This window comes from Ambystoma mexicanum, chromosome 2q (assembly GCF_040938575.1).
Source record: "Ambystoma mexicanum isolate Mex_15411 chromosome 2q, UKY_AmexF1_1, whole genome shotgun sequence".
Classification (NCBI taxonomy): domain Eukaryota; kingdom Metazoa; phylum Chordata; class Amphibia; order Caudata; family Ambystomatidae; genus Ambystoma; species Ambystoma mexicanum.
The window spans coordinates 436,687,054-436,714,692 of NC_090924.1; the positions used below are offsets into that span (position 1 = coordinate 436,687,054).

The 27,639-nt window shown below is 45.7% G+C and overlaps 1 protein-coding gene across 2 annotated transcripts in view; it reads right to left on the reverse strand.

The window, feature by feature from the left end:
• The window catches only part of TIMM17B (translocase of inner mitochondrial membrane 17B), a 478,879-nt gene that overhangs the window by 199,924 nt on the left and 251,316 nt on the right, over positions 1–27,639 (reverse strand). The window lies entirely within an intron of this gene.

The following is a 27,639-nucleotide window of genomic DNA, read 5'->3' on the forward strand; positions in this document are numbered from 1 at the left end:
GCACACTGTTCAGCCAATTTTATTCATATTTATTGCGTTTTTTCACAGAGAAATTATTGCAAAGCAGCAAACAGTCATCAGCCAGTCCTGAATCAGGTGCCATACGTATGAGGAACATTAGTGTGCAACTGACCAGTGTATGATTGATATTTTCATTTTTATTTATTTTATTTATTTCTATCGCGCTCATACACAAGTGTTTCAGAGGAAGAAGAACAGGATACTTACCCCTGGTAAAGTTCTTTCGACTGGATGTTCCTCCCACATGACACTTGTTGTGCAGCTTCAGCTGCTTCGGAAAACACATTTCAGCAGAGGGCCCTGTGCATCGATGGCATCAAGTTGATGTCCCTCGAAGGCCTCTGTCGAGGGTGATATAATCGAAGGCATATATAGCACGTGCAGCGCCCGTTGGCCCCAGTTCTGTTTTTCCCCTTTAACAGCAGAGATACCCGGAAAACACAGGAGTGTGCTCAGCCTTGATGGTACGAAAGCTGTACTAGCACAGGAAATTCTAATGAGGGGTAGGATGGGAGGGCGATGAGGAATACGTGGGAGGAATATCCAGTTGAAAGAACGTTACCAGGGGTAAGTAACTTGTTCTTCAAATGAATTGTGTCCTCCCACGTATTCCTCATCTTTGAGGGACTCCTACAGCAGTATTTGTTTTGGAGGAGGGAATAGAATTTGGAATCATATTTTCTTGGACAGAGTGCAGGGCTGCCTTGCCAAAAGTACTATCCTGACAAAGGGAAGACTCCAGGCAATAATGCTTAGTGAATGTGTGGAAGGCAGAACATGTTGCAGCTTCACAAATGTTCTTAATGGGTACACCCCTTTGCAGGGCTGTAGAGGTAGCCATGCCCCTGGTGGAATGGGCTTTTAAGCCTTCAGGAGGGTCTTTCCCTGCCAGCCTGTAACATTCTCAGCTTGCAAGATCTGGATAAGGTCTGTTTACAAACACTGTATGGGAGGATGACATGCCCCACCCCCGTGAGGTTTGTGACTCGTCAGAAGCCCCCCCCATGCACCTGTGCTCAGGTCGCAGGGTGGCTGCTGATCGATACACAGGGCCAATCGGATTGTACTGTAACATACCATGGACACCATTTTGAAAGCTCCAAGACTCCATTTTAGATAGAAGCAACCAAAACCCTAATGGAACAGCCTGCTTGCGAAAGCTGCAGCTTGGCCCCCCCACTCACTGTGCACAGGGAGCCATGCACTCCCCCTCCGCCTCCACCTCATGGCAGATCCGCGGAAGGCCCGGTCTCACGAGCAACCAGACACGAACGAGTATCTGAACAAACACTGTATCATTTACCTTCCGCAGTACATCACTGTCCCCGAAGTGACCCGACTCGTGGTTCAATTTTGGAAAATAACAGGAATCATCCCAATTGAACAGACTCCGACCTGGCATCTAACCCTTAACATTTAAAATATGGTGTTGATAACCTTCCTGTATGAACCCCTGCCCACGTCTCCCAAATAAAGTATTAACTGCATATCAAAGCCTAATGATTCACAGAGTTGTTTTGTAAAATTATAACATGGGAGTGGGGAAAGGGATGAAGCTCATAGTGCTGATAAAGCAAGAATGACCTCAGCCCATTGCAAGAAACCATGTGCCTCGAAGACTCAATGAAAGGGCCTGATACAGCCCACCTAGCACGAACGAACGATTGCTGCTAATGTACAAAGGAAGGCGAAAAAGCATTACCAAAAATATTTGTGTGTCGTAGAGTAGAACATGTTTAAGTGTTATGAAGAAGAATGCACATGTACAATCGCATATGAACGTATTGCTTCTATGCTCCCGAGTACACAACCCAACCTGATGCTACCGCACGTGTAATCCATGTTATCCGTCTGTCGCCTTATGAATTACCAATATGTGTTCAACTAATGTTATGTAATATATGTGACACTGCCAGACTCTCATAGCTATGTACGAAGAAGTACATGAATGTATAACCAATAGAAGCCTGTAATCGTCCTAATGTTACTAACTTTATTAACTGTCCCCTTGCATGGTATACTGTGCAGCCCAGGCACCGAGAATCGCAGAGCCACAAGGCCAACCCCCCCCTCCTCCCACCAAGGCCTGCCAGGGCTTGCTGGAGCGCGGGCAGCACAGCCTCACCTCCCCTCACACTGCTGGATCCGCTTCAAGTATTTACCTCCCCCATGTCTGAGGCTGCCATGGTCGGCCAAATGAATTATTTACAACCTTGTCCTAAACACCATCGCCTCAAAGGGCCAGAGGTGCACCCTCGCTGATCCAGTAGTACTCCAGTTCACCCCAAGTTAATGGGCCTTGGAGATGGGTATTCAACCCTGTACTAACATATCATAAAGTAATTCTTCACTACAGCTAACAGAACGGAATGACAAGGCAGCTCACCTTGTGCTCTTAGACCAAACACCCAGGTTTATGACACCCGGTCAACAGGTGAAAAGTAATAGTGCACTGATGTATTGGTGGAGCTTCACATTGCATGTTGTTTCTCCGGTCTCCTATTATTTCTTAGAGTAACATATTGTAGGATTTACAGGACAACTGGAATCGTCTAAATGATGAGTGTTTGTGTGTGTGTGGCCACAAGTGCAAAGTGTAGTGCAGCCGTCAATCCTCGACACTGACCGCGCCTGGCATGGCAGCTCCACCCCGATGAGCCCAGCTGACCCATCCCCCCACATTGGCACCACGCGGATGTCCACCAACCCTGGAGCGGATCACTGCCTCACCTATAGTTTAGTTGACACCACCCATTCCCTGAGCCTATGTGCCCCATATAGCGTGTAGGATTTGTGATGTGGTTTTGTAATAAATATGACTGTCTTTGCTATTGTCAGACAGAGCGCTCTCGGAGCTTGCAGAGTCCTTTGCATGCCCTATATTGATTAGATAAAAAACCCTCTACATCACCCGCACTTGGTCTCATTCCCTCCTGGGGTGTGTCCTTTATTGCATCTCATTGTGGGGAGGGTACTGCCTTTTGGGGACGCTTGCTTTCAGTGGTGACCCCGACGTGATTAATTCTTTCATCATCCCCTCTGGCCCGAGAAATTCCGGGCGGCAGTGGAGACGCACGGTGCACCCGCTCAAGAGAGCTGCCCGCCTACAGCAACTGGTACGCTTAGACGTGCGCACGCAGTAGGCCAAAGGGTATGGGTCCCGCTCCAAAAAAACCCTTCAGTACCGAGGGGAACACTAGTCCCTCGTCTGTTTTGATTAGTGCCCGCAGAAATTGCTTTACTTGGCTTATGGAGAAGCCCAATTGGAACAGCAGATCGATTGTCTGTTGTGTGCTTTGAAGGCATCTCTGGGGAGAATCCCCAGCAATTAGCCAGTGGGGACACATGGGAGGGAATGTGGATCAGCCTGTCATTTGGGGGCAGGGGCTACTGTGCCCCTAGAAGCTGCAGCTCTGCCTCGTCCTTTCCCACGGTAAAACCCATGCTGTTGGTACTGGTAGGAGGCACTGGACCGGCTTGGCCTGGCATGATGAATCCTTGCGCCCAGATGTTTTGGCGGGTATTGTATACCCCATTTTGTAAGAATGGTGTCATATCTGGCCAAGGGTTTTGATGGTCTCATGTTCCTTATTTTCGGTTTCCAGCTGGTCAACTGCTTTACCGAAGAGGAGACCCTCTTCGATGGGCGTATTGATCAGGGCTGCTTGTGTCTCTGTCTTAAAACCAGAGCCCGCCTTGAAGTGTCCACAGAATCGAGAACATTTTTCAAGCTGTTTTGAGGCACTGGTTTACCCTCGGTGGCAACCTTGAGGAGATGTAAGCGAGACAGTTCTGATATGGAGTTGAGGTGTTCCATGACGTTTCATGACGTCATCCCACTGCATGGTGCTGTGGCATTGTTTGCTATGTGTGTTGGGTATGCAGCCAAAGTAGTGATCTGCTTGCCAAGAGTGTGAAGACTTTTGCACTCCTTGTTGGGAGGCACCTCAGAGGTTGAGAGTGGCACGTCTGCTCTTTTTTTGGTGGTGATAACCACCAGAGAATCTGGCTTGACGTGACCTCTGATGTAAAGAGGATCATATGAAGATGGTTTGAATGTTTTCTCTAGCCGTTGGTTGGCCGCTCTGATAAGAGGGAGTAGACCGGGATGGAGAGACCCTCTTCCTGATGGATTCCAGCAGAGGTATAGTCTGGGTAACAAATTTCCTTTCGCAGGACTGGATTCTTCAGTCTCTATCCCAAGGTGTTATGCTGCCTTTTTTAGCAACTCATTGTAAAGTAATTGGTCTGCAATGGGGGGTGGAGGGGGTATGACCTCTCTACACTGCTGAAGGGTTGATAGGGTCTGATAAGAGGAGATCTGGGTCATCTTGGTCTTGCAAGTATGTGTTGTCACCGTCCAGGCCGGGGTAATCCTGGTCAACCACCCTCATATCCTGGTCTGCTTGATTAGATATCAGATCTCCTGCCTGAGATGCCTGCGAGGGTTCCCTGGGCGTGAAGGCTTGAGCAGTGGTCCAAGTGTTCGGAAAGAAGTAGTGGAACTATGTTCCCTTCTGCCCTGCACCGAACCCACAAACACCATCCCCTTACCCCCTCCCATGCACAATACAAACCCGCAAACACATACACCTGCTGTTTAAGGGCACGTCCATGTCAGTGCACTGAAAGTGCAAGTTTCAACTTCTTCCTACACTTTTATTTTAAAACAAATCCGTTCCGGAACAGTTTCTTTTTAAATAAAAGTATAGGAACGGTAAAACTTAATTAAAAGAAGTAGAGGAGCACCGCTCCCGCCCACTTCGACCATTGGGCTTTTGAGAGTTTGTGTGGGGGAGGTGGAGTTGGTTGAGTGGGTTGAGTGGGTTCCACTGGCCCTGAAGGCTGTTCCATGGGTTTTTGTGTCATGGGTAACCTACTCAAAGTCCACAAAAAATAAATCTTCCCCATGGTTTCCTCAAACTGTGTTTGTGTCCAAGGAGTTTCTGATAAGATGGTCCTTGCAGCGTCGGGGGTAACCATGGGAGCTACTGGAGGTGCCTCTGTAGGGCACTCAACCCTGGGTGTGTATTTGGGGCCATCCCAGGGAAGTTATTGTTGAGGGCAGAGGACAAGGTAGAGGATTCCTCCCGATAGTCCTCAGAGGTTTCAGGGGCCCATTTGACATGAGCCTGAGGCTCCCTAAGGTGTTTTTTCCCTGTGCAAGTGAGATTTGTGCTTTTTCGGTGGCTGTTTCGGAATCTCTGCCTCAGCAGTAGGGCCCTTCGTCAACAGATCCATCGAGGAGCAGCTGGGGAGTATGTGCTTGTGTGTAGATGGTGTGTGTGTGTGTGTGTGTAAGCCGTTTCGCCAGAGGCAGTCTTCATAGCAGCATGCTGCGACTGCCTTTTGAGGCTGGGGACAGGCATGCAGGAACTAGTTTGTCCCTCAGTAATGTCCTCGAGCTCCGAATTGGAGTCTCGGCCGCCTCAGCCTTCGTGGTCTGACTCAAAGATCGCTGCAGTGTTTTCATAATTCCCCCGACATGCATATGCTTCCCACCGCTTGGTCCGGTGCTCCTTTAGGGTTTGGGGCCTAAACAGTTTGTACAACGTGCAGCGGGAAAAGTGGTCACGTGGAAGGTGGTGGTTACTACACACCCTCTGTGTGTCTTTCCAAAGAAATTTACTATTGCACTTTGGACAAAACAAAAGGGAGCGTGCTCCATAGTGGAAGGTGGACACAGAGGCAGAAAGACGAATGCAGTACGGGTATGAAAAGGGGGTAGGCATTCTCTAAAACAAGAAAGGATCAGCCCCCCCCCGTTCTCCATACTGATCCGGCTAATGCCTGTCGTCAGAACAGACGTCAGTTTTGGTGTCTAGAATCAGGCATCGAGATGCTCCGAAGATCAACTGTTGAAGATGTGCGATCGGTAACCGATGTGAGAGGTTTGGGTGAAATTAGCTCTCAAAGTTGCGGTATGTTACGGACTCCACAAAGATACAAATAGCCATGATGGCTGGAAAAAATTACCTGAGGGACCTCGACGTGTGAGGGATCATGGGTACAGGGTACGTCACACTAAGGACAGTATTACAGTCACGCCCTGTGGATGCCCCTTTTCGAACTTGGAAAAACTTCAAGTGCAATACTCTGCAACTTCCACTAGATGTTGGCCTATGCAAAGCATGTAATCTAAGCAGATTCACAAGCCTCAGAAATCAGTTTTATAGTAAGTGTGTGACAATATTAGACTACACATTTTACTTGCTTAGTGTGTATTTTAAAGGCCCAACAAGTCATTTTAAGTTACCCGTGTGACTTGAATTACTGGTGTTGTTCTGTGTGGACTCCTTGTAGTTCTGGACCACTCTCACAGCCCTCCTAAGACTAAGCCTTGTTACTCTGCTACCTTACCTTGATTGGGTTTGACCAGCCCTCAGTTTTTCCCTGTTCACCACAGTACGGTGGGCCTCCCAAAATCTAACTCCAGGGTTGATTTTGGAAATCTATCTTAATGTGGCTAACCTCTTGCTGCTCATTGCAGACAGTTCAAAACAACTGCTTATAAGACAAAAGGGTGTGTGTGTACAATTAATAAGAGCACATGTGAACACATCTAGTAAACGCATGTTGAGCATTGCACATTTGGTGTGTTTACCGCCAAACACTGCTAATGGCCCATTTGGGAAATAACCTGTGCATGGACTTGTTTTACGGATCCTTTTTATGGATAATGATTCGTCCTGTGTTTCAATGCTGTATATTTTAGGTTCACCACAGAATAACAAACAATGCGCATTGCATTAGTTTGTGTTTTAAATGCATAGGACATTTGCTTGACCATAAATGGCACAGTCTGGGTGCACCTGAGCTGGGTTGGTTTGGTCAGAACAGCGTTCCAGGGAGGAAAATGATGTCCGTTATGAGTAGCAATTTGTCCGAGGGACAAAACATCACCACATTCACAGCACATGTTGGCGTGTGAAGCTATAAGCATTCTCAGTGTTCCATCTAGATTTATGCTGCTCCTGGACGAGCTCAGATTTGGGCATTACATCACCTTATCAGTAATACCTTACGGATCCCTGTCAATAGCAATGAATCTGAAGGCGTGCCTCATTGCATAAGGCAGCAGGAATCTGAATGTCTTTCGGCAGCATCGCAGCGAGCTGGTGGGCCGTTTAAAGGAGGAGCACAGCCCGCACCGCATGCCCTTAAGAACCCCTAGATGGTGCGTGGGAAAGAGGACACATTTCTTACAGCCCCTTTGTAGTACCATCGGTATCAAGTGCCAAACAAGCTGTCAATGCCAATGTCACAACTCATGTGACTGTGCGTAGCAACTCCACTTCCAGGTTTCACTGCTATGCCTGGTTTGGTCCAGAAAGGCGTGGTCCTCACGAAGGGCCGCCCATTTCAGGTTCACGGCTTAGGCCTCAGACATCACTGCATCCAGCACTGAAAAAATTCATTTGATACTCATCGAGGAGATAACACGATGCCCCATTCACACAGCAAGCCTGCTTTTGAGATTATTTATGTATGTACACGTTTCTTTTTCTCTATGCAGACTGCAGCTGTTACCAAGAAACTAAGGGACAGTTCTTAATCACTGGGGCACAATGATCTACCTTAAAATGCCAATAATTGTTTTATTTGCAGTCTTAACATGAACTTGAGGTGAGGCTATTTATATCAGTAGCAGGCATGTAAAACGAAATTTAGCATTACAAACTTCGGGGACGAGAATGTTACATGGAGAGATGTGACAAGGCATCATGTTAAAAGACTCCTTCATATGGGCGCATATTTACTTAACCTACAAATTCCTTGGCTGTAGACGCTTTAAGGGCTATTGTAAAGATCCAACAGTTATGAGATGACCAGCTGAAAAAGGCCCCCTAACTTCATAAGGACTGATGAATGATCAGAATATTCTCTTAACGTTCGACCCACATATAACCATGGTCGACTTGCACTTACTGCTTTCTTTCGGTTCCATGTAATAATGTCGCCACAAAAATCTCGCCATGTAAAAATATCGCCGAAAAATGGATGTTTTTTTGTGGGGACATTATTGCATGGAACATGCGGGGGACACCCCCGCAACCCCCACATTTTTTTTTCTTTTTTTTTATACATTTAAAAAAAAAAAAAAAAAAGTTACATTTTTTTTTGCGCCTGTCCCCATATATATGGTCACCCATATAATATCGCTGCAACCTTTTCCCGGCGATATTATTTACGGCGACCATATATATGGGGATAATATTACCTGATACCTTTCTTTCTTGTTTGTAAACTATCTATAAAATTTGCTCAAGCTTTTGGCGCCCAGTTACCTGATGGTTCGGTGCGCGGAACAAATAAAGAAATTAAACTAAAAACGTAATTGTTAAAAAAAGAGAGACATCTTCACACAAGGTGAGGTTACTTATTTATTTTGTTCTTGGAGCTCCTGCTTTGCATAATCTAGTGTACCTACATTTTTTGCTTTTTTCTCGAAAAGTCTCGCCATTAAGCAGGGTGCAGTGGGTACACTGTGTAAAACAGTTTATGGAAAATGTGCATGTCATTTAAAGCAACGGTAGGTGTACTTACGACATCTTGGTGTATCTAGCTAAAATGACTGTTGATTTTACTGAAAAAGTAATAATGATCCTTTTGCCTGCGTTTATATATTTTCTCTAGGTCAACTTGATACCAATTTGTCTTATGCCACTGAAGAAAGTCCGACTGATAGGACTGAAACTTGTGGTTGAGAAAAAATGGTGCTTAAAGAATGTACAATTATTAAGGGGAATCTTCAATGTTTAGTACATAGCTTTGATTTATGATCATAATGTGTACATGCTTATTTGGCGATTGGTGGATTTATAGGATACAGTATTTAGAAAGACGTTCATTTAGGTATATTAATTAAGATGTACGAGGTAAGGGTCATGTTTGCATAGATATGACAATGCATTACTTACCGTAAAAGCATTTCTGATGGTTGTATCTGCTTAGATTCACATGCTGTGCATAGTCCGACGTCCAGTGGTCACTGCGGGGTATTGCATTTTGTTTTTCGTAGTCGAAAAGGGGACGTCGACATAGGTGTGTCTGTAACACTATCCCTATAGTGACGTGCAGTGTACCCACAATCCCTCACGCGTCGAGGTCCCTCTGTTTGTATTTTTTCTGCCCTGAAGGAGCCTATAGACGTACAGAAAAGAGAGAGATATATAAAAGGATGTCTATGTTCCTTCCATCCGAGCGGGGAGGAAGGGTGGGCACATGTGAATCTAAGCAGATAGAACCCTCAGAAATGCTTTTACAGTAAGTAATGCATTGTCTTCTGATGTTTGTTAATCTGCTTATAATCACATGCTGTGCATAGACTAGCGAGCAATACCCGGAGTTGGAGGTGGGTTGTGAGAAGGAACAGTAGAGAAAAGATGTCTTAATACTGCTTGTCCCGCCTGGGAATCTGATCTAGAGTGGGCATTTAGACAGTAGTATTTTGTAAAGGTGTACACAGAACTCCAGGTTGCCACTTTGCAAATGGACTCAAGAGGGACATTTGCAATGAATGCTATGGAAGCCCCAGTACCTCGAGTAGAGTGTGCTCTTGGCTTGAAGGGTAGTTCTCTCTTAGCAAGAGTGTAAAAGAGAGTGATGCATTGTACAATCCATCTAGATATAGATCTCCTTCTCTTCCTGCTGACACGAGACAAAGAATTGATTAGTCTTTTTCAGTGGTCTAGTTCTTTCCATATAAAACATAACGGCTCTGCGCACATCAAGTGTGTGTAGGCTTTTTTCTCCCAAGTTTGAAGGGTTTTGAAAGAACGTTGGTAGTTCTATTGACTGGTTGACATGGAATTTAGAAATAAATTTTGGTGCAAACCTAGGGTGTGTGTGTGTAGAACCACCTTATCTTTGGGAACTGTTACGAAGGGGTCTAGGATAGAGAGCACCTGTAGTTCACTTACTCTCCTAATGGAGGTGATAGCTATCAAGAAAGCAGTCTTAAGAGTGAGATCCTTAAAGCTTGCTTTATGCATGGGCTCCAAGGGGGAGCCCATTAGTCTGGTTAACACAACATTCAGGTCCCATCGGGGAGTTGGGTTTGCTATAGGAGGATGGATCCTCTTTACTCCCTCCATGAAGGCTTTAATAACTGGGACTTTCCACCATGACACTTTATGTGAGAAGAGGTGTATGCGGAAAGTGCAGCTAGATGGACTTTAATAGAATTAAATACCAAACCGGAGTCTAATAAGTGAGTCAGGTAAAGAACAATTTTTGTGGGAGAGCAGTCAACGGGGTTGATGCTCTTACCTCTACACCAGATAACAAACCTCTTCCACTTGCTAGAATAGCAGTAACAAGTGTTAGGTTTCCTTGCCTCCTTAAGGATGTCCATGCATCTTTGAGGGAGCTGTAAATGTCCAAATTCTATGACCTCAGGAGCCAGGCTGCTAAGTTCATGGTCTGTGGGCATGGGTGTAGTGTCTTGCCCTTGTCCTGTGACAGCATGTTGTACGGGCAGGGTAGTTTCACCGGTGGAGACAGAGACATCTACATCAGGTGCGCGAGCCATGGTTGCCGGGCCCACATAGGGGCCACTAGTATCATGGTGACTGGTTCCTTGTGCATCTTGTTCAGAAGGGGAGTCGGGGGGGCGGGGAGGGAGCGTAAACAAATTTCCCTGACCATGTGATCCAGAGACCATTCCCCTTGGAGCGGTTCTGGGGGTACCTGGAGGCGTAATCTTGGCATTGGGAGTTCTCCAGAGTTGCGAACAGATCTATTACTGGGACGCCCCATTGTGGGAAAACGTCGAAGACGACGTCTTCGTGTAACCGCCATTCGTACTCTGAGGGCAGAGGGAAGTCTCTGCTGAGTTCGTCTGCTAGCAGATTGAGTTCCCCTGGTACATGTTGTGACAACAGGAACAAGTTGTGTCTGAGAGCCCACTTCCAGTTGTTCTGGGACAGCTTGGACAGTCCTGGAGAGTGAGTGCCCCCTTGCTTGTTCAGGTAGTACATGGCTGTGGTGCTGTCTGTGAGGACCATCACTGTCTTCCCCTGCAGGTGTGCCTGGAAAGCCTTCAGCGCCTTGAAGACCGCTAGTAGTTCCAGCAAGTTTATGTGTTTGGACGCTACACTCAGAGTCCAAACTCCATGTGCAGTCGGATGGGATAGGTGAGCCTCCAATCCTGTGAGGGATGCGTCTGTGGTTAGAGTGGCTTCCACTGCGGGGGTGGCGAATGGTTTCCCTATGACAAGGTTTTCCTTCGACCACCACCGTAGCAAGAGAACCAAGGCCTGCAAGACCACCACTAGATCGTCCCATTGTCCGCTGGCCTGACACCACTTGCTGTTGAGCCACTCTTTCATTGGGCGCATGCGCAGACGAGCGTGAGGTACCAAATATATACATGACACCATCATTCCTAGCAAACGCATTGCTTTGCGTACCATCACCTCTCGACCGGCTACATATTGAGGGATCTGAAACAGCATATTTTGGACCCTCTCGTTGGAGGGGAAGACGAGCTGTCCTCTGTTCGAATTAGAGCCCCTAGGAATTGTTTGATTTGGCTGGGGTCTAGGCTGGACTTCTTCTCGTTGATGGAGAAGCCCAGTTGGAACAAAAAGTCTACAGTCTTTTGGGTGTTTGTAAAGCATGTCTCATAGGAATCACCTTTTATGAGCCAATCGGCGAGGTAAGGGTATACTGGGATGGACAACCTGCACAGGTGGGCCGCTGCCACTGCCAGTACCTTCGTGAATACCCTCGGCACTGACGCTATGCCGAAGGGTAGCACTCTGAACTGGTAGCGTTTGCCCTCTATCATGAACCCGAGGTATTTTCTGTGCACTGGCAACATTAAAATATGAAAGTATGCATCTTTCATGTCCAGTGTTGTCATGTAATCTCCCTGAGATAGCAGGGGGATCACTTCCTGTAATGTCACCATACGAAATTTTTGAGGTTTTACATATTTGTTCGCTGGGCGCAAATCTAGTACAGGGCGCATGGTTAAGTCCTTTTTGGATACAAGGAAGTACACTGAATAAATACCTTCCGTTACCTGTGATAGAGGCACGACCTCTATTGCTCCTTTTTCTAGTAGCAGTTCCACTTCTTGAAGAAGGATGACGAGGTGCTCCAGTGACAGGCATCGTCCCCTGGGGGTCTGTACGTTGGGGACCGACTGAATTCTATGCAGTACCCCCGGGCTATTGTTGCCAGTACCCAGCGGTCTGTTATTCCCTCCCATGCTGGTAGAAAGGATGTTAACTGGCCCCCGACCGGCGATGCATGGGAGGGGACCCGAACCTTCGGGTCATTTGGTGTTGGTGGCTTGGGAACCTCTGGGAGTGGAGCCCCGACCTCTTCCCTTGCCACAATGTTGTCCTCTCTGGGTGTATTGTCCGCTGGTTCCTTGATTAGAGGACCAGTTGCTTGCAGAGTACTGCTGCTGTAGTAGTAGTAGTAGTAGTAGTTGTTGGCGTTGGCCTTGAAAAAAGCATTTGTTGCCGTACCCTCGCTTATTGGGAGGCCTTGAGATCTGGTCTAAAGTTTTTATGGTATCAAAATCCTTTTCAGCAGTCTCCAGTGCGTCATCCAACGCCTTCCCAAAGAGGTTGGAATCCTCGATTGGTTTAATGAGTGAAGCCTGGGTTTCTGGCTTAAAACCTGAATTTTCGGAGCCAGACATGACATTTGAGGAGGATCCCTTGGACTAGAGAATGGCCAGCCGTTTCCGCAGCATCTAGAGTATTCTTAATGATGCTCTGGTTTACTAAAGTTCCTTCAGTAACAGTGGCCAGCAAGCGAGTTCGTAAAGGCTCAGGCACCTCCTCGAGGTCTTGGCGTAATTTACCCCATTGGGCATCTGCATTACTTGCCAGTAAAGAGTTGTTATTGCCAATTCTGGTGGAAAAAGCTGCCGAGGCTGTAATCCTCTTACCTAGGGCATAGAGCTTCTTTCCTTCCTTATCTGGGGGTGCTTCGCTGGTTGATAGCGGAACTCCTGCCCTCTTCCTTGTGTTGGTTACTACCAAGGAGTCTGGTACTGAGTGACCCCTAATGTATAATGGGTCCGATGGAGAGGGACTAAGTTTTTCGATCCTTGGGTTGACCCCTCTGACCAACGCAGGTGTAGGGAGCGAAGGGATGAGTCGTCTCCTTACTGAGGCGAGGAGGGGAATGGTCTGGCTAGTAGAGGGTTTCTCCTCAATCTTTTCCACAAAGTCTATGTCGGGAGAAATGTCCCCAGTCTCAATTTCGAAATGTGCTGCTGCTTTACGTAGTAGCGCATTGAAAGTAGATTGGTCATCTATAGGTGACGTGTTCCCGATTGGTGAGTCTTAGGGGGGGGACAGGTTCAGGACGTCAGGGTCTGTTGACGCTGATGGGGACTGCCAGGGCTGTGAAGCGCCTTCGTCTGGGTCTTCTTCGAAGCCCCCACCACCCATGTCTGGGTTGTCCTCAAAACCTTCCTCGTCTAGGTTCTGTTCCTCTTCATTATTTAAGAACTCCTCATCCTCATGAAAGTGAGAGTCCTCTTCAGTGAGGTCATATAAATTAGCCTCCTCTTGGAGGGGGTTAAATACTCTAGGGTATTTGGCCCTGGGGTCCTCCTGAGGTCCCTCTCTTGGTCTCTTGGGTGTTGGCTGATCAGGAGTAGACATGAATCTCTCCATTCTATCCATACAAAATTGGAGTCTCTCTAGGGTCCCTTGTGGTAACCCAGAGCGGTCTGGAGGCAACAACCCTCTGCCTGTAGGCGTCTTGATCTATCCCATAACGTCGAGGATAAACTCCCTTCGCCTTCTGAGAACCCTTCTTGTAGGCTAGGTGTTTCCTTCGCCGGAGGGGGCGGTCCCTACCTTCCTTCCGATCCTCTCGGCGTTTCCATGGCCTTGTGAGCGGTATTCGGCTTGTCTTTCGCCGTCTGTCTCTGGCTATCATTGGAAGCTATACGCGCCAAGCTCTCGACGAGTAAATTGTCCGTTGAGGGTTCATCTGGCGTTGAAGGTACCGGTGTCACGTATTCTTCGCCGACGGGCGCTCTCTGACGGGGCACGTCGCCTGGAGGTTTGGTCATAGCGCCCTTATCTGGGGGTAGCCTAGTTGCATCTGCGGTTGCGAGGGGAGCTTGTGACCTTTACGGTCTGTGGAGGCCGCCGGTAGGACCTGCATCTCGGTTGGCACTAGTGCTTTCTTCGTCTTCGAAGAAGAGCCGTGGGTTGTGTGCTTATGTGTGTGTTTCTTGTGTGCGTCAGTGTCGCTGCGGTATTCATCCCCATAAATTGGGCGCGAGCTGGACTTGTTGGGGCCGGGGACAGACGCGGAGGAGCGGGAACGCTCCCTCGAGAGGTCTACAACCTCCCAAACGGAGGTAGGGTTATCACTGTACTCGTCGCACTCGGCGGCGGCGGGTGAGGAATCAGCTCTAGACATAGCGTAGGCTGCCCACCTCTTGACCCTGTGGTCTTTTAAAGTCTTTGGGCGAAGAAGCTTACAGGCCGCACAGCCGTCCTTGTTGTGGTCGAGGGGTAAGCAACGGTTACACCGTTTGTGCTTTTCCTTCCAAGTGAATTTGCCCTTGCAACGTGGGCAAAATCTAAAGGGAGTCCTCTCCGATAACGACCTCAAAGGAAAGGGGGGCGACAGAGAAAGGCATTCTTATAGAGAAAGAGAAAATGACCTGCGACCCCCGGTCTCCCTACTGTGTAGGCCGGCGAGGCCAGGCCACGTGTGCGGCAGAACCATTGGATCGCCTCTGTCGAAATCACCACCGTCGAAGTTCTTAACCGGCGGTGAACAGCTTCGCCGTCGAGGGAGAGATCTGGTGTTATATAATCTTTAACAGGATAACGACCAAGGGTCAAATATAAAGTTTGCAATTTCTCTCTAACGAGCTCCACATAAAGGCGACCAGTAACTGGGCGGAAAAAAACAATCTCAGGGTGAGGGATTGTGGGTACACTGCACGTCACTATAGGGATAGTGTTACATACACGCCTATGTCGACATCCCTTTTTCGGCTACGAAAAACAAAATGCAATACTCCGTAGTGACCACTGGATGTCGGACTATGCACAGCATGTGATTCTAAGCAGATTGACAAACATCAGAAACAATTATACATTGAACTCAGTTGCAAAAGATCAATAGTGTATATATAAAATCACATGCCATATTTTTCGGACACCAGTCACTGGCTAGAAAAGGCTATTGCTTTAATGAAATGAAATGGAATATATCCGGATTACCCCAACTCTTTGTGTCCAGGTCCCTCCTAATAGTTTAGCTATCATGCAAAAGTCCTACATCTGGCTAGAAGCTGGGTGTTCTCATATTGGTAGCAGCAATGTGTTTGAAGAATGGGTTTGCTGTGAGGCATTCACAAAAGTCTGGCACAGCCATACACATTTCAGATGTGCAGTGATGTGACAGAATATTAATTGTTGCATGTGCCGCGCTGTTCTAAGAGCCATAAGGGCTAGAATCGGACAGCACATGAAAAAGGGTTGAAGTGACGGGGGAATTCAAATAACAGAAATTAAGTTAAAGAGACAAAAAAACAGCATGGGAAAGCTGAAATAGTACAATAGATGCCAAAAAGGAAATCGATGCCAACACTGGGGAAGTGTGCTTCATATGAGATTTCCGATGCAGTACGTTTTACTGAATGCAGCCACACTGAAAAGAATACAAGAGGCCACAAAGCACGATGACTGCTTACAATTAATGAAAACTAGTGAAACACGAATATGAGCTCTCCCTAATCTCTTAACGCAAACACCAAACCTGCCAACAAGAATTGTGGTACCACGTGAACTATGGCAAAAAGGTATGACCATTAAGGTGTGGTCAAAACGAACGCAATGTTAAGAGAACCGGTAGGACTCTTGGGAAAGAATCTGGTACATGAAAGTGTGGGCAATTAACGCTATGCCAGGCAACGTTGAAAGTGCTCCAACCGCCACTGCTAAAAAGAACTCGACACCAGAATGAGAATGGGTGCCGGTTAGAGTTTTGAAGCATACGGGAGGAAGAAAGATGCTCGATGACCTCTTGCAGTACCCCATGTTGGAAGAGGTACGATCAACTGAGGCCGAACAAGTCACCTTTGTACTAGACAACATGTTTGCACTGCTAGGTCTAACATCAATGTTAGAAACGAGTGGTGGACACCGTTCCAAAGCAGACAGTTTATAGAATATGCAGCAAGCACACGATTTAGACACTACAGAACAACCCTGTGCTGGCTGCAAACAAATTGGGCAAGTAGAGCACTTAAAGTACACCAAGAAAGATACTCCGCAGTGAAGAAGGCCAGCACAGAATTGCTGATGACCACAGTGACCAGGTTGCTACGGATATACAGAATGGGAATGAGCAGCAGATACAGTCGCGTTTGGAAAACAAGTGCGCACAAAGACACCGAAGTACAGGAAGCTAAATGAGAAATGTAAATAAATACACTTGTGTGATGATGCATTGAGGAATGCAAATGAGGTCACACCCCTCAGATAAGGGCAGCAACAGCAAACATACAAGGAGACCTAGTGATGCAGCGCAACCCAATGCAATTAGTAAAATTGCAAACATATGGCCTGTGCCCCATGTGGTAGTTTCAAGGACAGCTCAAAACAAAGTGTAAAGGAAAACAGGGAGGATTAGCATTCATTTCTACAGGAAACAAAACATAGAAAAGGGTGCCACTAGCACAAATAGGTGAAGGAGCACTGTGCACACAGTAGGCAAGCCTGCCCAAGGGATTGTTGTCTAGAGGATAGGCCAGAAGTTGACATTCAATGTAAAGAGGAGGCAGAGGGATTAACCACCAGAGAGGGCTGGAATGAAAACATATATTCAGAGTGCAGGGAAGGCATCCAATGTGGTTGCAGGACTTGTGGCATAATGAAGTTACAGTCTGAACAGACATGGCTAGTCTACAAAGTTAGAAAAGGAGAGATGTCATGTAGCCTGCATGGACATAGTATGAATGAATAGTCTGAATGCAATCTAAGAAGTTGCCACGAGCTCACCGCCATCGTAGAGCTGTGTTTTGTTGGGTCACCATAGCATTAGCGCCTTAGGTTCCTGCATCATCTCTGCGGCATGATGCTATTTTACCGACAGCTGTGCTACACAAACACCACATCTGCAGTCTCCACATTACCCCAAACACCACAGCCAGAGGGAACCCCCCCACCCCACACACACAAGTCATGAACACTGCGCTTCAGCGGAAAGAGGCACAGACTCCATATTCAACAATAATACTTCTACACAAGTTTTGTTTCCGAATTTGGATTTACAATGGAGTCTTGGTACCACTAGTTTGCAAAATGATGGTGTATTCATAGTCTGTAGCTCTCTAGACAAACCTTAGGAAGACGCTATCTTTTTCTCCACCTACTAAAGTCTGAAAGGCATAGCAACAGAGGCAGGGCAGCGGACAAGGCCCACCCAAAATCAGTAAATGCCTACTCAGCATCGCTGTGTGGGCATTTACAGATGTTAAAGACACTGTGGTGGGCCCAACTACATTAGCTTCAGGCCCCACATGTTGGACAATCCCGAGTACGCCTCTGGACAGCAGCCTTTGCTTGCATCAGGTGCCATCTTTTTCAATTCTTTGGCAAGCATGAAGGCAGTGTGGTATTCACTACACAGACAAGCACTGTTTTGGCTACCTGGAGAGGCTGTGGTAGCCCCCATCACTCCGCAGATTCTGCAGTGATGTAGGGGCTTGTCAGGCGGCGGCAGACCAACACGTGAGCAGCACACAAAGTAGGCGCTATCGGAGCACGAAATAGTGCAGTATCTAGCATACAATTGCTGGACATCTTGAGACTCGGGTTTCTGTGGCAGGCTAACAAAACAGACAGGTCTGTGTTGTGTTTTTACGTATCCTGACTATGTGGCTATTCCCTGTATGTATGTGTGCCTGAGTCTGGAATGTTTGGTATGGAGTGTTCTGGTTGGAATATTTGGATGCGAGTGCCTGTGTTCCTTTATTGCCAGTTGGAAACTTAAGCTTGGCACAGGGGGACCGGTGGATGCTTCTATGCTATGAACTTATCCTGTATTATATCTAAATATAATACCTGTGTTCCTACAAACTTACTAAATATACCTAAACCTAACAAGGCTACTGAGTGGTTATTTCTAACCCTAAACCCACAGCTTAACAGATTGGCAGTCAGAAGCATTTTCTGCAGAAGCGCACTCAGACGAGCACAAACAATGTACGACTACCCCTCGGTCGAATTCAAGAACCATCAAAGAGGGTAGGAACAGGCCAAAGTCAGCCGTGCCTCTTGGAAGGCTAGACCACTGTCCAGCTCTGTTCGCTGGACAAGGGAAGCAAGAGGAAATGAGGACACAGCAATACGGTGCAACAACATCAGGGTACAAGGAGAACGTCTCATGTGAGTCACATGTAGGCTGCTCTGTGACGCACAGGAATGTAGCAGGTGGCTCAGGCATACAAGAATGGGGCCCCGAGAAGTAGGGATGCGACATTGGTACAGGGAGTGATTATCTAGATACCTACAGAGTACATAGAGGAGGCCGCTAAGGGACACACAGTTTGTGCCTATTTTGACAGGGTCAGAAACACAATGCTGTCAAGATGGGATTAGGACTTCCCTCAGCCTTTGGTGGGAGGCCTACCAGGGTTTTCGCCAGTGACTGTCCTGCCCCAACAGCTGGGTTTGGGAATGGGAAGGGCCCCAGTCAATCCCTTCTACCTGTGCCACATGCATGAAATGTGTAGCTCTTCTTGCCCCAGACCTGTATTGCACAATGCAGGCCAGTTTCTTTCTTGACCCATAGGACTTCAAGAACCGGCATGGACAGCGGAGGAAAAACGAGAAAGCAGCCTACCTGGGAGACAAACCTAGGAGAGCCAACAGGTCTCTGAGCACTCAACAATGCAGAATAGAAAACCAGATGAAGTACGTGACATGAGTCAGTGCGAGGATAGCATTGACGGCAGCAGCTAGGATGATGTTACCCACAGAACAGTGATCTCAGCATTAACAACCAATCCCACAAACCAACATGAACAATCTCCTTATCTGCAATGGGGCAGCAGAGTAGAAACCGTATCAACCCGCATCTCGCATACACTGGTAAGCCCTCGCATGGACTGGGACATTGAACTCCATTCTTGCTGCAACTGGCACCATGAACGAGAGCTGCCGGACCAGAGTACAAAACAAATGGCGCCGCTCAAGGCCCCTTTTTTACTTTTTCTCACCTGCAACTACTTCCCTGGGGAACGTAAAGCCACTGGTTGGACCAGGGAACCAGATAAGGGAGGTTGCCAATCGGGGAGGCAAGGGGGATGTTAAACAGAGGGATAGGAAAGTGTGGGTTGAGGTCAAGGGAGGAAAAGGAGGACCAACAGACCAAGAGGAGGCAGGAAAGGGGTTTGCAGAAGGAGTGTGCAATGTGAGGTATTTGTTGTTGAGCAAAAGTGGCACTTTGGTTTGAGTTTGTGTGTAAGGTGAATGAGTGAAACGAAGAGAGTAACAGTAGGGAATGAATGCAAAGGTGGCTGAAGAGATAAAGAAGAGCGACAGTGAGAGAGGGTGTGGATGGAGAGTAGTAGTGAGGGTAGAGTAGTAGGGTTTGAGACGGGTACCAGTGTGGAGAGGAGAGAGTAGTGGGGGGTAAGATCGGAGGGTGGAAGTAGGTAGAAGAGAGGAACAATGGCAGGATAGAATAGTCTGAGAGGTAGAGGAGAGAGTGTGTGTGGAGTAGAGGGGAAGAGTGTAGGAGGAATAAAGAGAGAAAGACAGACATAGGGGGAGGAATATAAGGGCGTGGAATTAAAGGACCAATTGGGGCCAGAGTATCTGGAAGGTTTCAATGCTTACGTTACAATGCTTTGGAGAAACTAGATCAAGGACCCCCTAAAATGTTCCCAGAGGTAGTTCAAGAGGGAAGGCATTTGCCTTTAGGCCATCACAGCCAGTCACACAGCTTCAAACTTCTTAGAAAGGTGTTACTTATTTCTAGATTCAAGCCTGGGGTTGAGGGAACCATTCTCTAAGGAGGGAACGGCCTTCACTAGATGACAGAGAGGGACGCTCTTAGCGAGCCCCCTTACTAATCTCTTGACCTGTAAGGTGTGGTCTTGATGTGCATTTGATTGAGGTGCATGATGTGAGCAGGTTGCAGTTACCCAAGTATTTAAGAAATGCGATTCTGAGGTTTATGTAGGGGTGAGGAGCAATTGCAAAGCAGTTTGTGGGTTCCAATGATGAACAATAAGATTGCAGTTGAAGAATGGATTGGGAACGTCTGCTGAGCTGGGTGTTTAATGCTACAATTGCAGATTGAGTTGCAGGTTTGAAATGAGGTATACATGTGTTAGGAAAGATTTCCATTTAATGTTTAAATGTTCCCTCCAGTTGTGTACCCGCCAACATTTTGCTTTGTTTAAAAACCACTACTCTGACTTTACCAGAGGAGCATAGCCCCCTTCTGCACTCCCCTGGGCTTTTCGCTCACTTCTTATGGGGAAACTGACATGCCCTTAAAGATAATCAGTACTGCAAGACTTTGTTTCCCTTAGTCCTTGTCGATGTTGCAATTTTTCTGCAACATGTAACAAGTGTACAATGTACCTTACAGTACAGAGCAGTGCCCTTGGGTCTTCCTGTCATTTCCAAAGGCCCTAGATACTCTCGAAGGATTTTTTAGAAGTACAGATGTGCCTTGGACAGGGCTGGTGGCAGCTTTTTCGCATATTTTTAACCCTTTCTTGCCAGGTAAACCGCGATGACCGCGTTTGGCATGGTTAGGTAGTTTTCCAATGAATACAAGGACTATCTATCGGCTGTCCTTTTCTTTCCAAAACGTTTGGCTTTAAGCCTTAGATAGAGTGCAGGGGACGGGAGTTCCCAACTTGGGAACTTTGTTGTACTGTATCTGTTTTCAACCCATATGCCAGGGTTCTGTTCTATTCTAAAGATATTTTGTATAGCGCCAACTCGCCCGAAGGCCTCCGAGCGCTCACATGACAATACAGACAGAAAACATAGGCCGCCCAGAGGCGGTAAGGTGCACAATATAATCTGCATCACTGGTGATCTGTATCGATGGTGAAGAGAAAGACAGGGGTGGACTTTCTCCTCTGCACCTCAAATAAGATCAAGAATACTTATTACCTACAACACAGGAATTAATTGGCACACTACCCTTACAATACGAGTGCAGGGTATATCGACTTATATTTATTAGTTACCCTTAATTGAGTTGACATAATAAAATACAGACTGTATCCAGAAGACAAAGTATGTCCTTTTCCAAAATGAATTCTCAGACAAGCAAGTCAGCTACCACTCTAGCATTTAGTGAGGAAGAAGCAACTAGAATGTTGGGTCCGTTTACAGACCTAGAGAGACACCAGTTGATGATAACGCAGAGAGACTAATAGCACAATTGGAAAGATTGATTTGCAAAGAAATTTCTCAGAAATTACACGCAATCACTTTAGCACAATATCAAACATCTAAAAGAATTCCTAGAGGTTTAAGAGTATATTTGCACCCAACACTCTACATAGAAAATCAAGAATTTGCAAAACATTAGGAACCAATTTTGAACAAATGCTTGTTGGATCTCATATTACTCATAATTGAAGAATTGGGAAAATCTTCATCTGATATCAAACGATTGAAGAAATAAAAACCGTATCAATTTTGAAATCAAAAGACAAGCTCAAAAAAATATTGGAAGACACCAACCAAAAATTGGACTCGTGCAAAAAGGGCATAGGACAACGGAAGATTAGAAAATTCCGTAGGGACACACTAGATTACGCTAGCGATACAGTGTATACCTGGCAAGACTTTTACAACACCACCAGACAAACTCCAAATAGACCTCCAAGACAACCACCCACTCAGGAAAATACAGACAGTAGAGAGATTACGAGAGCAGAGACTACCAATATTACAAATACTCTGAACAAAGTGAGCACACTGGCAAAAGAAACTTTACCTCGACAACCAGGCACTTCATCAACAACCACTCTGGTCCCTTTTTTAGAAGGGGAAAAACCAGAAGAGGTAAAAAGAAAACAAAGGCCAAGGAACAAAAAGGATTCCATAGTACTCAATATTTCTTCTAAACAGTTATCGACCACACAACTTGAGACCTTGAACTTGGGCTTGTCCATTATCCCAGCAAATAACACCACTTGTTTTGAGGAAGAGATCAACCTATTCAAACCAATAAGAAAGATGGAAATCAATGTGTTTTCTTAACACCTTACCGGAAACAGAGAGATCCACAATGTTGGCTACTTGGAAATGAAACCCAAGAATTCTTTCCATCCTCAAGTCAATCATCCCATAATAGACGTGTTCAATCTCAAAACAACTAAGGAGGTGAGGCGGCTTAACTACAGTACACAGCAAAGAGGGGATATTAGGAGACATCAACTCACAATATTGAAAGAATTCACTGAGGACAGCACTTTCAACATGAAACCTGCAGATAAAGGGGGGGGATTGGTCATTATGGACACCACCCTTTAGAACCGTGGCTGCCTAGAACTACTACTCGACCCTAAAACGTATCTGATTCTGGATAATGATCCCCTGACATCAATAAAAGAGATTTTTTAATACAGACACTGTAAACAAAGCATTTGAATCTGACTGGATGACTGAACGCACAAGAGAGTTTCTATAAAAGAAATTCTTAGTCACATCAGTGTTTTATGCAATTCCTAAAATTCATAAGAATGCTATTTTCATCAACTGTGGCAGGCACAAAAAGTGTATTTCATCCGCTAGCTACTTATCTGGACACAGCTTCACAACACAACCACTTGTACAGTCAACACCGACATATTTTAAGGACACAGCACATTTCCACCAACTGTTGGGCGAACTACAACTTACAGACCCCTGTTGGATTCTCTTTACATTGGATGTGAACAGTCTATACACATCCACTCCCCACAGCAAAGGCATTGACGCAATGTGTGTGAGTGGTTTGTACTAGAACACGAAAATACACAAAGTCTTTGCGATTCAACCGATCGACTTAAATTGGGATAATAAGTATTTCAGGTGCAATTCTACTTTCAGATAGCAGGAACATCTATGGGCTCGTCAGTCGCACCATCCTATGCAAACACAGTCATGTAGCAACTGGCGAAAACCCACGTATTTGATAAATAACATTGGGCCACAAGAATCAAATTTTGGAGGCGGTATATCGACGATAAATTCCGAATTTGGGACGGTACAAAAGAAGAACTGCTGCAATTTGTTGAATATTTGAATACCTGTCATGTATGAATCAAATTTACTTTGGCAATAGGGGCACCGGACATCCACTTCCTCGATGTGGCTATCACCTACACAGGGACAGAGCTACTAACTAACATCTACAGAAAACCAACCAATCTCAATAACAACCTACATTTTTACAGCTTTCATCCAAAACATCTGAAAGAAAACCTAACCGTCAGCCAATTTTTGAGATTAAAAAGAATTATATCGAACACATAACTCATACAAAATGAATATGAAATTACGAGAACCAGATTTGCAGAGAGGGGCTTCCCGGATTACATTTTGGATAAAGCCATAACAAGAGTAGGACCACTGAGAAGTGATGATCTCCGTAAGGGACAAAACGGAAAGGAAAATACCAGACTGATTCACTCCCTTAAATTTTCCGCACAAAGTTACCAGATTAAGATCATCACCAACAAGAATTGGGACCTGATCAAACTGGATCCCAATTTAAAACGCCTTTTTCCGGGAACCACCAATGTTGGCGTGCAAGAGGGGCAGGAATTTGAGTGACACCCTGATTAGGGCAGAAAACCAAAAACAACCTCTCCAGACTATTCTGAAAAAATGCAAACGTGGAACATTCACATGCCTAAATTGCCAACACTGCTCCAACCTGAACAAAGGAGACTATATCAGACACCCACATACGGGCAACAAGATTCCCCTACATGACTATGCAATTTGTGACAGTAAAAACATCATTTATGCTTTAAGATGCCCTTGTGGCATGTACTACGTAGGAAAAACAATACGCAAAGCGAAAGAGAGATGGACCGAATAAAGATCCAATCTGAGGACTGCCAATGTACAGACATTTCAGAGACAACAGACACCACAGGACAACTGAGATGTATCATCTTGGAAGTGATACACCCCCTTCCAAGAGGAGGGGGATTTACCCAAAAGACTCTCACAACGATAACTTTATTGGATACATAAACTTGACTATATGACCCCGTTAGGAATGAATGAGGAACTTTACTTGTGCCCATACCAATAGCAGCATTCAAGGCTATTTAGGTATTACAGACCCGTCAGAACAACCCAAACCGCACTTCCTGAGAATCCGTATACGAATAATTAGGAGGATAGATTGTGAAATCTTTTGAGGCAGCATTAACAATAGTAGTCCTTGTACATTAAGTATTGTACTGTTAATTGATATATAGCAATTGTTGGGAATTTTTACCTGTAATAAATTGAAGTTGGTCATATCTTAGATGATTAATAATACACCATATCTAGTCTTGATATCCCATTTCCCTAGGAAGGCCTTTGAGCCATATGCAAGAAACGTCTAGAGATAATGATCACCCATAAAAAATCATAACATACATTATGGGTATCATATAGTAGTATACAGACATCATTTACGTACAGGAGCAAATAAATTGCAGTTTGAACTAATAACACCTCCAGGGATAAGATCCCACCGCAGTCGGAGGCGGCATGATACAATTTCCCACTGATTCACTGATCTTATTGTTATGCCAGTAGGGGGTAGCTAAGCCACACTATGTATATCTCAAAATTCCCCATCCTTCTAAATTTGCCGCAGTCTGAGACATTTAGATAGTAGCACTGACCAAAGCGGCAGGTATCCCACCCATATCATATATATACTTTGGGGATTAAATCATGTTACAACTAGGTATGGAGTCTTTACGACTGTGCAGACAATAAAAGTAGCGACAAGTAGCTTATCTACTTTGTTTACAGGAATGACATCACAAACGTCATACGTGAGGACGTCATTGCAACGTCAACACGTTTCTATTTAAAGCGGCCATCTTGAGCATCACGTTTTGTTTCCTATACCGGCAAGAAGATGACATTTTCCTTCTATGCATAGGACTTCATAAAGAGTGAGTATTTACCTACAGGTTTTTACTTGTTTAGGATAAGGAATGTAACATATGGGGAAATACCTTTTAAATCTAATACTTTATCCCTAGAGTCCATTAGCCTTCCGATCGTATGTGGATTCCTACTCACAATTACAAAGAGCGGAAATCTAGACAAACGTTCTTGGGGTGAGTCTTATTTTAATTGATGTCCTCTGTGTTAGTTTTGTAAAACATACAAGATAATTAATTGACTATTCCTGCCACCACAGATAAGGACTTCTCACTCAGTGGGACACCGAAGAGGAATAGACATAACTGAGCCTCCAAGTATTTAACTGAACCATTGCACTAAAGGTCAGCAAATTATTATGCTTATGACAACTGTTAACATTCAAATGAAAAACATTTGGTTGATGCAATTGTGCCATCTGTGCCCTGATCTTGTTTAAACCCAATGTATCTCAATAATACTAGACATTATCATTTACGATAAGTAATAACCAGGTTACTCACCGTAGTGACCACATTACTCCTAGTCCATAGTCCCCTTTCCTCCATACTTTTATCATCCGGTCACGCCCAGAAGCCAGAGCCCCTAAATGGAGCTCCTCAATCCTGCTGGTCTTTGAAATAGCCCCTAATTGGGGATCCTCTGGGTTTACCCCAGTACTTTTAGTCACTTGACAGGAAACCGCGAGACTAGGCTCAGTACGTTTAGTCCCAGACTGGGAAACCTCGGGAATAACCCTGGTTGCATCAGCCCCAGTAACGTAGGGCTTAGTCTTAGTTCCCAGTTGGAGAACCCCGGTGGAAAAAACGGTCTTTGCAGCCCCTTGACAGGGAGCCTCAGAGAAAACTCTGGAATCTAGATTAGAGCCCTTTTGGGACACCTCAGGAAGAACCCTTTTACTAGAGTCACTTGGAACCCTCCCGGTACCAAAAGACCCCGGGAAGGAGCCCCCTGGCCAGGGTGCCCTAAAAAGGGAGGAACTTATGGACGCTTCCTTTTATCGTTGATGAACTGCTGTAAATGAGGAGGAGGACGCCATTCGAAGACCTCCTCCCACTTGTCAAGCCTACTCTGAAGCGCCCAGACAGAGAGAGAGTCTCAGTAGAGACACAAGTCCCACCAATGTTCCCAATGTTCCATGCCCAAGCACTCCCGACAGAATGAATGGGGATCCACCCTCGTGAAACAGTACATGAATCCCTGATGCTTCGGCATAGATGGAGGAGAAGACGACCGTGGAACCGGAGCAGGAAGGAGGACAAGTAAAAAAATTAATAAAAAAAAAAAACAGAAACAAGGCGATGCGCGGGGCAGAGCGTAGGAAGGTGGGGCTACAGATGTGCTGTGGCCCAGCGTAAAAATACAAGGATGACAAAAAGTTATTTTTGATGCTTCAAAAGTACTCGGGTTCCGTCCCGATGGACGGAATGACCCAAACGTATGGAGGACAGGGGACGGGATGTACAATTGTTATGGTTACAGAGCAAGTCCATTGCCCCAAGAATCCTAAAGTTCTTGATCACGTTTGTTGTTGCAAGTACCCATTTTTGTAGACCAAAACATTTCTACTAGTGGTGCAGTTTGGGGAGGACCGATCAACGATAGATCGATCTATGGTTTCCTTGAGAACTTAAAACTAACAACCGATGGCCAAGACATCCTTAAATTGGTTACAGGTAAACCCATACCTAACATATATTTTAAAAAAATTAAAAAAACAAAAGCGATGCCAAAATTCCTTGCAGGGTCATAGAAGGAAGCGCCCCAAATACAATTTGAGGCTGTCTTCGCAACTTCAAACCTCTCCCTAATAAAAATGTATTACTTCCAATGAAGTTAGAGAGTATTCATTATCCTGATCAATCACAAAAGAGTCGTGGTAACCAGAATATCAAACTCTTTTTGAGAAATAATAAAACATTGTAGTGTCTTTGTGGTGTCACGTTCTAAATGTTGCTTTCGCACCAGCTGATTTCCACTCTGACACACCAAGTCTTTGGCCTAATCCTGCACATGAGAATAAACCAGGCTTCACCCCATCAAAGAGGTCTTCAGTACAAAAAGCAGTTCAGACCACCAACATAACCAAGCTAGAAAGCACATATCAAGTTCCACCTCAATTGCCAAGCCCTCACCGTTATATTCCCCTCCTTTTCCTGCCTTCTCTGATGTCCTTTAGGCCCATCCTACCATGCTCTTCTACTATGGCACATTTCCACTTTGAAATAACCCACCATGCCCATTTCACTTTTTGGTCTAGTGCCCCTTAAAAAAAACACTGCCCCTCTTCACCATTTGTTTGTCCCGATCTTAAGAGAGGCTCATACATCAGGATTCAAACCCATATTGGAATTTGCGCAGTGTGATGGGGTCATGATGTGCATGAGCAATGCCAGGCACTCTCACTACTTTGAAATCTCTCTTCAGTTTTAAGTGACAGATTCAGTAACTTCCACTTTACTGCCTT